We start from the raw sequence: 10,039 nt of genomic DNA on the forward strand, positions 1-10,039 counted from the left end.
TTCGAGGCGAGAAGCCAGGGAAGGGGGACCAACCAAGGGGATACAAGGGCATACCGGGGGAATACCGAGGAATACCAGAGGAGAGGCAGCGCGCATGGAGGATCCCGAAGCACGCTCCTGACGGACGCACATACATACAGCACTCTGAAGGCACTCTCACACCCACACACACAACAACACACACACAACAACACACACACAGCCGTGTATCTATGATTTCTTTAGACCACATTGATTTCTTGGAGACTAACAATAACTATGATATAACCATAGCTATAAAGTGTTGCCTTAATTAAAACCTCTCTTTACCCCAACCATAACCCGAACCTTACTACAACCTCAAAACAACCTCGCCTTTAAAATACATCACATTACAGAGTTACATTGCATTATCTACTTTCATTCCCTGGGGAGTTACCCGGACCCTACCAGTACCATTTTCCTTGCCTCCCCTTTATGTTAATATTGACCTTATGGTTTTTTTTGTTCCTAAAATGAAAGTAGTTCGTGCACATGCACAAACATACAACGACTCATTCAAGCACAGAGAGTGAATTTCCTGATGACAGAGGACTGTTGTTGCTCATCTCTAACGGCGAAGGTTGCTGTAGATACAGAGCGACACAGTGTCGGGGGTTTGATGGATCAGCGTCCGGCTGACCTGGAAAGCTGCTCAGAATACTGATCGCCTCTGAACATTGATGTGAGTGTGTTAGCATGAGAGACACAGTGGAAAGGAGACAAGGGGAACAGATGAATTGTGGGATACTTGTGTGAGAATGCAATGGTATCCACGTCAGACAAATTTTTCTTTCCTTTTTTTTGGTGCACGCGAGTGTCTATGTGTGTGCCGCCGCAAATGTTTATGCATTTGTGCATTCCAACGCAATTGAGTGCATCCGCCGGTGTCTTCTTATCTTGTGCTCACTGTAAGCAGCCAGCAGTGCACCACCCAGGCTTGCCTGCTTCATATCAATCTACTTGATGTTAGAGCAACAATGTGGAACCACTGTCAAGGCATCACCGAGCACTCAGCCAGGAACAACAACAGAAAGGCACTCCACTAAAAACTGTTTGCTAGCTCATCCTCTCCAATGAATTGTAATGTGAAAACCTCAAAACCCTTTTCCTTGGAAGATGAACCAAACAAACAAAAAAAAAAAACATAGCTGAAGCACTACTCTTAGAATAGTGTAAAATTAAATCCAACCATGTCTCACTGGAAACAGCCCCACTTGGGATTGAGAATGAATATTGTGGCTCAGTATTTAGGGTGGAGCGTGTGGGTTGCGAATATAAATGAAGAGGATTTGGAGTGGCATAAATTGAGTGCAGGCAAATCCTACCTGTGTAAATAAGAATGATTTCAAAATCTCATTTTTTGTGTTGTTTTGTGCTTTTTTTTGAAAGCAAGGCAAGATGATCAAAAAGTGATTTATGTTCCTTTCACACCACTCAATAGCCTATGATGGCTGTAACGGGACAGGCTGTGCTGTATGTGTGTGTGTGTGTGTGTGTGTGTGTGTGTGTGTGTGTGTGTGTGTGTGTGTGTGTGTGTGTTTATGTGGCGTATGTGCCAGTAATGTTGTATGAAAGACAAAGAGAGCAAGAGAGAGAATCCCAGTGTTACTGAACATGGAAATTATTCATTATGGAGCTTAAGCACTGGCTGCCAAATTAAACAAAGGGGGAAAGGAAAGATGATTTGTGTTTGTAATTGGAGAGCTGCAGAAAAAGAGAAAAAGTACAGAGAGGGCTAACAAAGGAAGGAGACAGCAGGAGTAACCTTGGCAGGTGAGTCTGAATTAAAAAACAACAAAAAAAAGCCACTTGAGAGAATGTTAATCTCCCAACACAGCAAAACCTCCAAACCCTTTCGGTGGAAGGGCTCGCTCTGGCTAAGAATTCAATTACCAGAACCATATAAACCTTTTCTTGTTGAATATTGGATACTTTTCCTGAATACTGGATAGCTTTGAGCCCCATATGTGCGTTTAATAAAGAATACTATCCTAATAATTTAACAGCAGAATTGGGCTTGAATCGTACTCGGAGCTAGATTGGAAGAGAAGTATAAAACTCCAACTCCTCGGTCTCCCTCTTTTAATCTTTGTCCCCTGTCTTTTCCCCCTCATTCCCCCCACGTACATTCATTTCCTTCCTCTTCTCTCATCCATTTAATGTCTTCCTCTCACTTTCTCATCTGCCTAAAAAAGTCACTTTTTCATCATCTTTTTTCCTCCTCCTCTCTCCAATCTCATGCTGACCTAGATGATCTGATGAGGCGTGTCAGTCCAACATGGAGTGATGTTCTTCAAACCCCATGCACACATGAACACGCGGGCACAGAAACACTCACGTACAAACATAAATACCATGTCCTAGAAGATTATGGGTCATGTATTTTAGGTTTGTAACATGCGCCAATCTTCTTGAACATTATTGCATTTTGGAAGAAATTACTTGTTTTACTGATCTATCTATCTTTGTATCTACGTTGTATCTATCTATGAGAATATATATATATATTTATTAGGGGTGCAACGATACACAAAATTCACGGTTCGGTTCGATACTTTGGTGTCACGGTTCGATATTTTTTCGATACAAAAAAATGTTCATGCTTTTTAATTTGTCATTTATTAAAATTATAAATATATATTTTAACTCAAAAGTACAGTTTTTAAATTTAATGTTGCTGAAACAACAAAGTAATAAAATAATAAATCTATCTGATGAGAAATCACTCATCTTTGGAAAAGAGAGTTTATTACAGAGAAATGGCTCTTTCCAAAATAAAAGCTATACTATACGCTTCTTCTGGGCTATATTCTCAGCAGCATATTAAACATATCAGGTCCCCATAAGGAGAATCATGTGCTAACGGCTGTCTAAATGACTCGGGTAAAGTTTGTAGCATGCGTGCTTGTTGTTTTTGTCTGCTTCCACTTGTCTTTGCACTAGGATGATGTCGGGTAAATGTGCAGTCATATTCTGTTGTGTTCCCACTAGTGCTGTCAGCGTTAATCTGAAATGACGTTAACGCCACAACACGGCAAATCTCCGTTAACGAGCTACCGCGGATCGCCCCGTGCATGGGGCTGGACGGCGTCAACATGTTAACAAGCAAGCTGCGCTAACGCAGTAGTTCCCACCAATTGAGCATTGCGTGGCACATTCGACATACTGTTTTACTTTAGGCCATGACACGCTTACTTTCAGGGTCATACTTCACATGAAGACCAAAATAGTTCCAAAGGCCAGATCTGAATGAGGGTGAGGGAGGTTCAATTTTCCATGTTGCAACAAGCTTAGCTTCTGTCTTGCTAGCTTGCGCTGCGCTCAGTGGATCTGCGCTGGACAGTGCAGCCTAGGCGGAGTAGTCGAACGCAGATCCACTGAGCGCACAGACAGCATCGTCAGAAGAAAAGTTGATAAAATAAATTAAAAAATTTTATATAAGCCAAAAAGGGAAAGATTTTAAAGATGGGGCTGTGTTGTCTATATATATATAGATATATATATATAGACAAGACAGTACAATACAATATGTAGACTGTCATGGATTTTGTAAGTGCGTTACGTGCAGTATTACAACACTGACCATCCTCATTCATGTGCTGGCTGGTGCGACTGTAAAATGCTTACCTGAGAATATGCACGTCGATATTCTGTTATACTCAAGGTGTATAGATGTAATTACAACTATACGATACCATAGTTGTGACTGATACTGACTAGAAGTCACATCTCAGTGAAGTTCAAAGGTAAACTGATACCATACATGTAAGTTTAGCAGGTAATACTATAGATGCACTGATAGAGGGATCAGAGTCAGCTGATATCCAGAGTTCTGAGTTTGTAAGCGTCACCTACATCCGATTACAAGCTGGTCCATTTCATGCCTATGCTGTAAGTGCACAATGGCACAGACAAATATCTGCATACATACTCACATAATATGCTAAACTGTCTTTAGAGCAAAAGCTCTGCACTGAGAAATGAAGACACAAAATTTGCTAAAGTAACTGCAAGGGTACCAACATGAAAACATTTGTATCTACAAACCTAATCAGGCATTTAAATCACCCTCACACAGCCGGACATTTAAAAGAAGCTAACGAGTGATAGCTGAAGCTATCCAGAGCTCAGAGCCAGCCACAAGCCAGAAGCCATAGTATGAGCGAAGGATCAAAGCTAAAGGAAATTTATAAGGAGAGAAGAAGAGAAAAGGGCTGATGGCCTGCTATCTGGTGAACTCATAAAAAACTGCTGGGAAATGATGTAAGAACCAGTTATCTGTTATGTGATATAAATCTATTTGTTTGGAAGTGTAAAGATGTCAGGTAAAGATAGGTGTACAGCACCTCTTTTCAGTAATTTCAGTACAAGAAGAGCCGATAAGTTATTGCAGTTTGAGGGAAAATGTAAAGTTTAATATTTGATTTTATTGTAAAAATAATATTTTGCATTGAATGAAAGTTGTTTTTTTTGTTAGTTTGTTTGTAAAAGCTGTCATGTTATAGTTCTTAGAAGAAAATCTGAATTGGCAGGTCACAAAAAACAGAAATCACAATGGCCAGAAAAACTGCAATCGGTGCATCTCGATGACAGAGCTGTGGAAGGATGAGATTTTGATGAGTCACACAATGGAATAATTTAATGTTTTGGGGAGTAAAACTGACACTGGGCTGGCTCAGCCCCATCTTTAAAACCTTTCCCCTTTGGCTTAATCCCCTCATTAATATGCACACCAATAAACAAAGTCAGATTTCCAAAATGGATATGAAAAAACGCAAGGGAGAGACTGTGGGCCCCAAAAAATAGACCCTTCAGGCAAATATGGCTGAAACTGCAGAAAACAGTCATGTGCATGCTACAGGCCCTTTTCAGGCTGTCACCACCATCACTGCCGACAATAGTGGTGGCAGGCAGCACAAAGAGCAGGATGAGGAGAAAGAGAGAGATAAAGGTGACAGAGAAGGAAGTGTAAAACTTTAAGCAAGCTATAATAATGGCTGGCTGCCTGACTAAACAGTATGTCATTCAAGGCCCCTTGATGAGACTGGTGGTGACCACAGCAGCTGAAGTTTATAAATTCATGCAGAGAAAGCGACACAGACTCAAATTCTGCAGATTTAACTCTGCCTTGTTTTGTCTAAGTTGCTGGTTTTGTGAAAATTACTTTTTCTGCAGCTCTGAAATGTTGTCTTATTGGAAGAATGTCACAGTTTTGTTCACCGCCATTCCTCAACATTAACGTTAAGCCAGCTGGCAGCATTCCTTGTTTTGTTCATTCATTTATTTGCGTACTGGGCGAGTAGCGTTTGTTTGAGATGTGGAAAAAAATGTGTTTCTGAGCCATCGCTTGTTAGGACGATTATAGAAAATATACTGAATGGACATCTCTGCTTTCTTTCACTTATTAAACAACAATTTCTCTATTCTTTGGAGTATATTGATATATCAAAAAACTACATATACTTTCAACAATAGGATATAATCCCTTATTATTTAAATAATAAGGGATTATGGGAGTTTACACTTTACTCATGTTAATTTTGTGATCTGTCATGTGTCACACGAATTCTTTGTCTCTCAAACACACTTTCTTAAGGAATTTTTCCAGACGTTCACGTTGCACACTTTGTCTGGAAAACATCTCTGATCTGATCATGATACCTTAATTATTTATCATAATGTACAATTTTAACAATGTCACTTTTAAAAATACATTTATCCCATTTCCTTTCTTAATTTTACTTGATTTCATTGTGCAAAGTCAGCACTTAATATAATTTTTGACACCATGGAGGAAAAAAAAAGACAAAATTAACGTCCATGCTTTTAAAAAAAAATACTAAGATTACACATTTTTTTGTCTGGTGACTTGGATTTTGTTACTGATCAAAGAAAGTTGGTCAACTTGATTGCCACAGGTTTTGCTAGGTTACTGGAAGACTTTTATCTTTATCTGGAGTTTTAGGAAGAAAATAACACTTTTTACACACAAATAATTGTGTTGTCCTGTTAACACTGCACAATTGAGCAGAACTGATAACACTTGCTGCCATTTTAATTTTATCATTTTATTAATAGCCATAGCCGCTAGCCTAATGGTAACTTCAAATTCAGATTGCTAAATGTTAAATGGCTAATGTGTGGGCCAGCCAGGTTAACATTCATGATCACAGTTCATACTTAAAGCTTCACCAACCTCATGAATTCTGCACAAAGACAGGAGTGCCAGTCTTAAAATGTTTCACTGTGTTTGTTGTGCTACTGTTCATGTGTTTAGCTGCTAGTGAGGTTAAGATGTGTGCCATGTGAAGCTGTGTGTCAACTATCCTGCATAGTACTAAACAAAAAAAAAACAACCCACACACACACGCACTAAATAAAATTTTGGTATCAAAAGGCAACGTCAGAACACAGCAATGGTGTTCGCAGAGAAAATACAGCAATAGACACATTTGTAAAAGATCAGTGGTCGCTAATTAAAAATGTCACGGTTTTATCTAACAGTTAACTTCATATTAAGTTTAGTAAACAGAAAATAATAAGATCAGTACCTCTTTTGTGAACACACTTTCCAACAGAAGCTTCTCAAACAGCAGAAACTTTTCAGCGTAGAAGTGCCTTGAAAAACTGTGTAAAACTTCACCTAAGTTCTCCATAGGTCTACTGATGATTTATGCAGCCTTAATTGCTTCTGTTTACTCATGCTCTCCCAAACCCACTCCATTATTTTGAATATATATGTGTATATGTGTGTGTGTCTGTGTGTTATTCTCCCCTCAACCATTTCCAAACCAGCACAACCAATCTCTGGTGCTTTTATTCTCCTAAATGTGTAGCTGTAGTAGCCTGTTTCCCATTACAGACCACTTAGTTCCACATACATTCCTCCCTGATTGAACTGTTATTGCTACTAAACAGAAGCCTAAATCCCTACCCCCAGTTCTTCCTCCTTCTTCGCCATCATCCTCTCTCTTCTTATTGCTCTCGCAGTGGCTCTCTCTATTCCCGTCTCACAGGCCATCTCACTGTCTCTGCCTCATCAGTGGATAATTGAAAGCTGAACATCAATACAGCAAATGATTTCAATTCAATTTATTCTGCCCGCTCGAGTCAACATCTACTGGCCCCGTCCATACTGGCATCTTTCACAGGTTTATTCTCACTTTGTAATTTCTCTCCCTGTTTGGACTGTGGCTCATTTTGTGTGAGCATGTGTGTGTTTGAGGGGCTTGATGTGTTGACGAGCTGCCAAAGCCTTCAGTTGCAATCAGCAGGAAAAAGGGAAGGTGGAAAGGAGTGGAAATGAGACAAAAAGGAAAACGAGTGGAAAGATTCACATGTGTGAGCACAGTCAACATGCAAATGTTGAAAATTAGAAAAAGAGAAAAAAAACAAAAAGATAAGATGAAGAGAGAAGGGAGGCCTCGAGACAGCCTGACAGGAGTAGAAGGAAGAAGCATGTGAGGGTGAGAAGTGGGTAAAACAGAGGGCTAGGAGGGAGGGAGATTGTGCTGATATTTGGTGTTTGGCTAATAAGCTTAGTGGCAGAGCTAAGCGCTAAATGTCAGCCCTGATATATGTCTATAGCTCTGCTTATGCCAGCTCGACACACATTTATACAAGAAAGAAAGACACACACACACACACGTACTGCAGTAAGATGCCTTGGATGCACAAACATTGCAACGGTGTGTGTGTGTGTGTGTGTGTGTGTGTGTGTGTGTGTGTGTGTGTGTGTGTGTGTGTGTGTGTGTGTGTGTGAGAGAGAGAGACCCTATATGTGCATCACTTCCTCCCTGTATGTGTCTGGATTCTCAAGTGACACAAGATGCCGTGACCTGAAAATTAAATCTCAATCTGTCTGCCACCTTCTCACCCTGCTCCCCCTTTTCTCTCCCTCCCATCTTTCTCGACATCTCTCTGGCCATTTATTGGGGAATGAATTGTGGCCTATTGGCTGTTTGCAGAGTCCAATCAATTGCTGAGTGTACTGTTTACTGTATATGAGAGTTGAGGTCAGTAAACGTTAATGCAGACTGGATTGATGCAAAAGTATCCAGACCCTACAAACACACACGCTCGCACATGCGTGCTTTTGATTGTTGCCAGGAGTGAACGGCTACAAAAGGTCAGTTAAAGTCACTGCACAGAAAGTGTCAATGTTACCAATGTGCAGATCATCGAACAATAGGAAACCCTCGGGGACTAAAGCAGCAAGCTAGAGAACGCTATTGATTACACGGGCAAAGTGCACACACTAATTACGTTTTTACGTCTGCAAAATGGAAACATAGCAGCGAGAAAGCGAAAATGATTCATCAGTCTGTATGTGTATGGACTGTGTGTGTGCAGATGTATTCATGGCAGATAGCTCCCACTTAGAGCGAAAATTGCTTTTTTTTTTCTTGATATAACAAGAGGAGAGTTTCATCTCCCTTTTTAAACTGATTAAGAAAGTGAAAGAGAGGACAGGGTGTATTTAGCTTGTGTGTGTGTGTGTGTGTGTGTGTGTGTGTGTGTGTGTGTGTGTACAAGAGAGGGACGAAGAGGACAAAGTGTTTTCGGATTATGCTGAGTTCACATTATTTATTTTACTTCAATGTGTCCCTGAATATGCTGGAGGTTGGTTTATTTGTGTTATATATTCATTAAGAATTAATGCTACACAATTGTATTAATGTATACTGCTATTAAAGCATGACATTAATACATTTTTAATGAGGATTGTCAGAATTTACACGACAAAAATTAGGGCCTAAATCTGGAGCATGTCAGTTTGACGACATGCTCGGCCTTACTGCGTCAAACAGCGCTGCACTCCTGTGTTTACTAGGGAATTGTGTAAGTAGTCCAGTATTTTCATAGTAATTTTCTACTCTTAGTGAGCACCCAAAGTGTTTTTTTACTACATTCACAGACATGAAGACTTGAGGAAGCGAACCTCCAATCTTCCAACCCACTCACTCCTGTGCCACAATAATAGAAAGCAGTTGCATGTTGGAGTCGTCAAAATGTTCCATCATCATGGAGGCAATTAAAAAAAATATGATTAAATCTGTGATGTTTTTCATTTTCAGGTGGCACATTCTCAGCTACTTTCAGCTGCTCCCTTGTCACAAGGCGTGACCACTGCTGGTAGCGCCACATGGTTTGATTTGGTAGAGGATGCCCATCAGCAAGCAAATGCGGAAGGGATTTGCTCCTCTGGCAAGAATCAAGCCAGCAACCTTTCACTTGTCAGGCAAATATGTAAACCGTTACACAGCGGAGCAAGGCTGTCATAGCTAACTGAATCAAAACTAAAAACTTACACTAGATGTGAAAAATACTTTTGATCACCTAAAATAGAAATAGAAATTGGAGAAATTGAAACATTTTTGTGAACTTGTAAAACTATCTAAAAAAAAAAAAAAAAAGGATCTGTCATTTGTTAAGTATTTGTTAGTTTGGTAAAATTTTATCACAACTTGCCTGATGAGGCTTTGATGGACGAGATTATTGAGACTCGCGATGTCGATGAAGCCTGTGAGTCAACTGCTTTTTAATGTTCTGTGTTTACATTGACCCCAGTCACCCAGCACATGGACTCTTCACCCTCCTGCCCTCTGGGAGGCGCTACAGGAGCCTCCGGACTAAGACCACCAGGTACCGGAACAGCTTCTTCCCCACAGCTGTCAGACTCCTGAACTCTGCCTCCTGACATCTGACCCACGTTAACACACGGACTGGACATACACACACCCACAATGGACAACTGTACCCTCAAACACACAATAATAACATGGACTGAACCACCACTCACAACCACTAGCACTTTATATAGCCTCTGTAGAAATTACCCACATATCTCACTTATCTTAACTGCACTACTGTATAATTCTGTATAAATAATCATTCTCCAGAGAGTGATCCGTACAGCAGAACGCTGCTGCAGGATTGCTCTCCCCCCGCTTCAGGACACCTACACCAGGAGATGCCGGACTAGAGCAGCGCAGATACTGAAGGACCCGTCCCATCC

General features: G+C 40.5%; 1 protein-coding gene across 3 annotated transcripts in view; it reads right to left on the reverse strand.

Moving 5' to 3' along the window:
* Positions 1–10,039, reverse strand: part of ndst3 (N-deacetylase/N-sulfotransferase (heparan glucosaminyl) 3) — a 49,780-nt gene that overhangs the window by 13,858 nt on the left and 25,883 nt on the right. The window lies entirely within an intron of this gene.

The sequence above is a fragment of the Haplochromis burtoni genome, unplaced genomic scaffold (assembly GCF_018398535.1).
Source record: "Haplochromis burtoni strain Fernald_Lab_line unplaced genomic scaffold, NCSU_Asbu1 Contig_110, whole genome shotgun sequence".
Lineage (NCBI taxonomy): Eukaryota > Metazoa > Chordata > Actinopteri > Cichliformes > Cichlidae > Haplochromis > Haplochromis burtoni.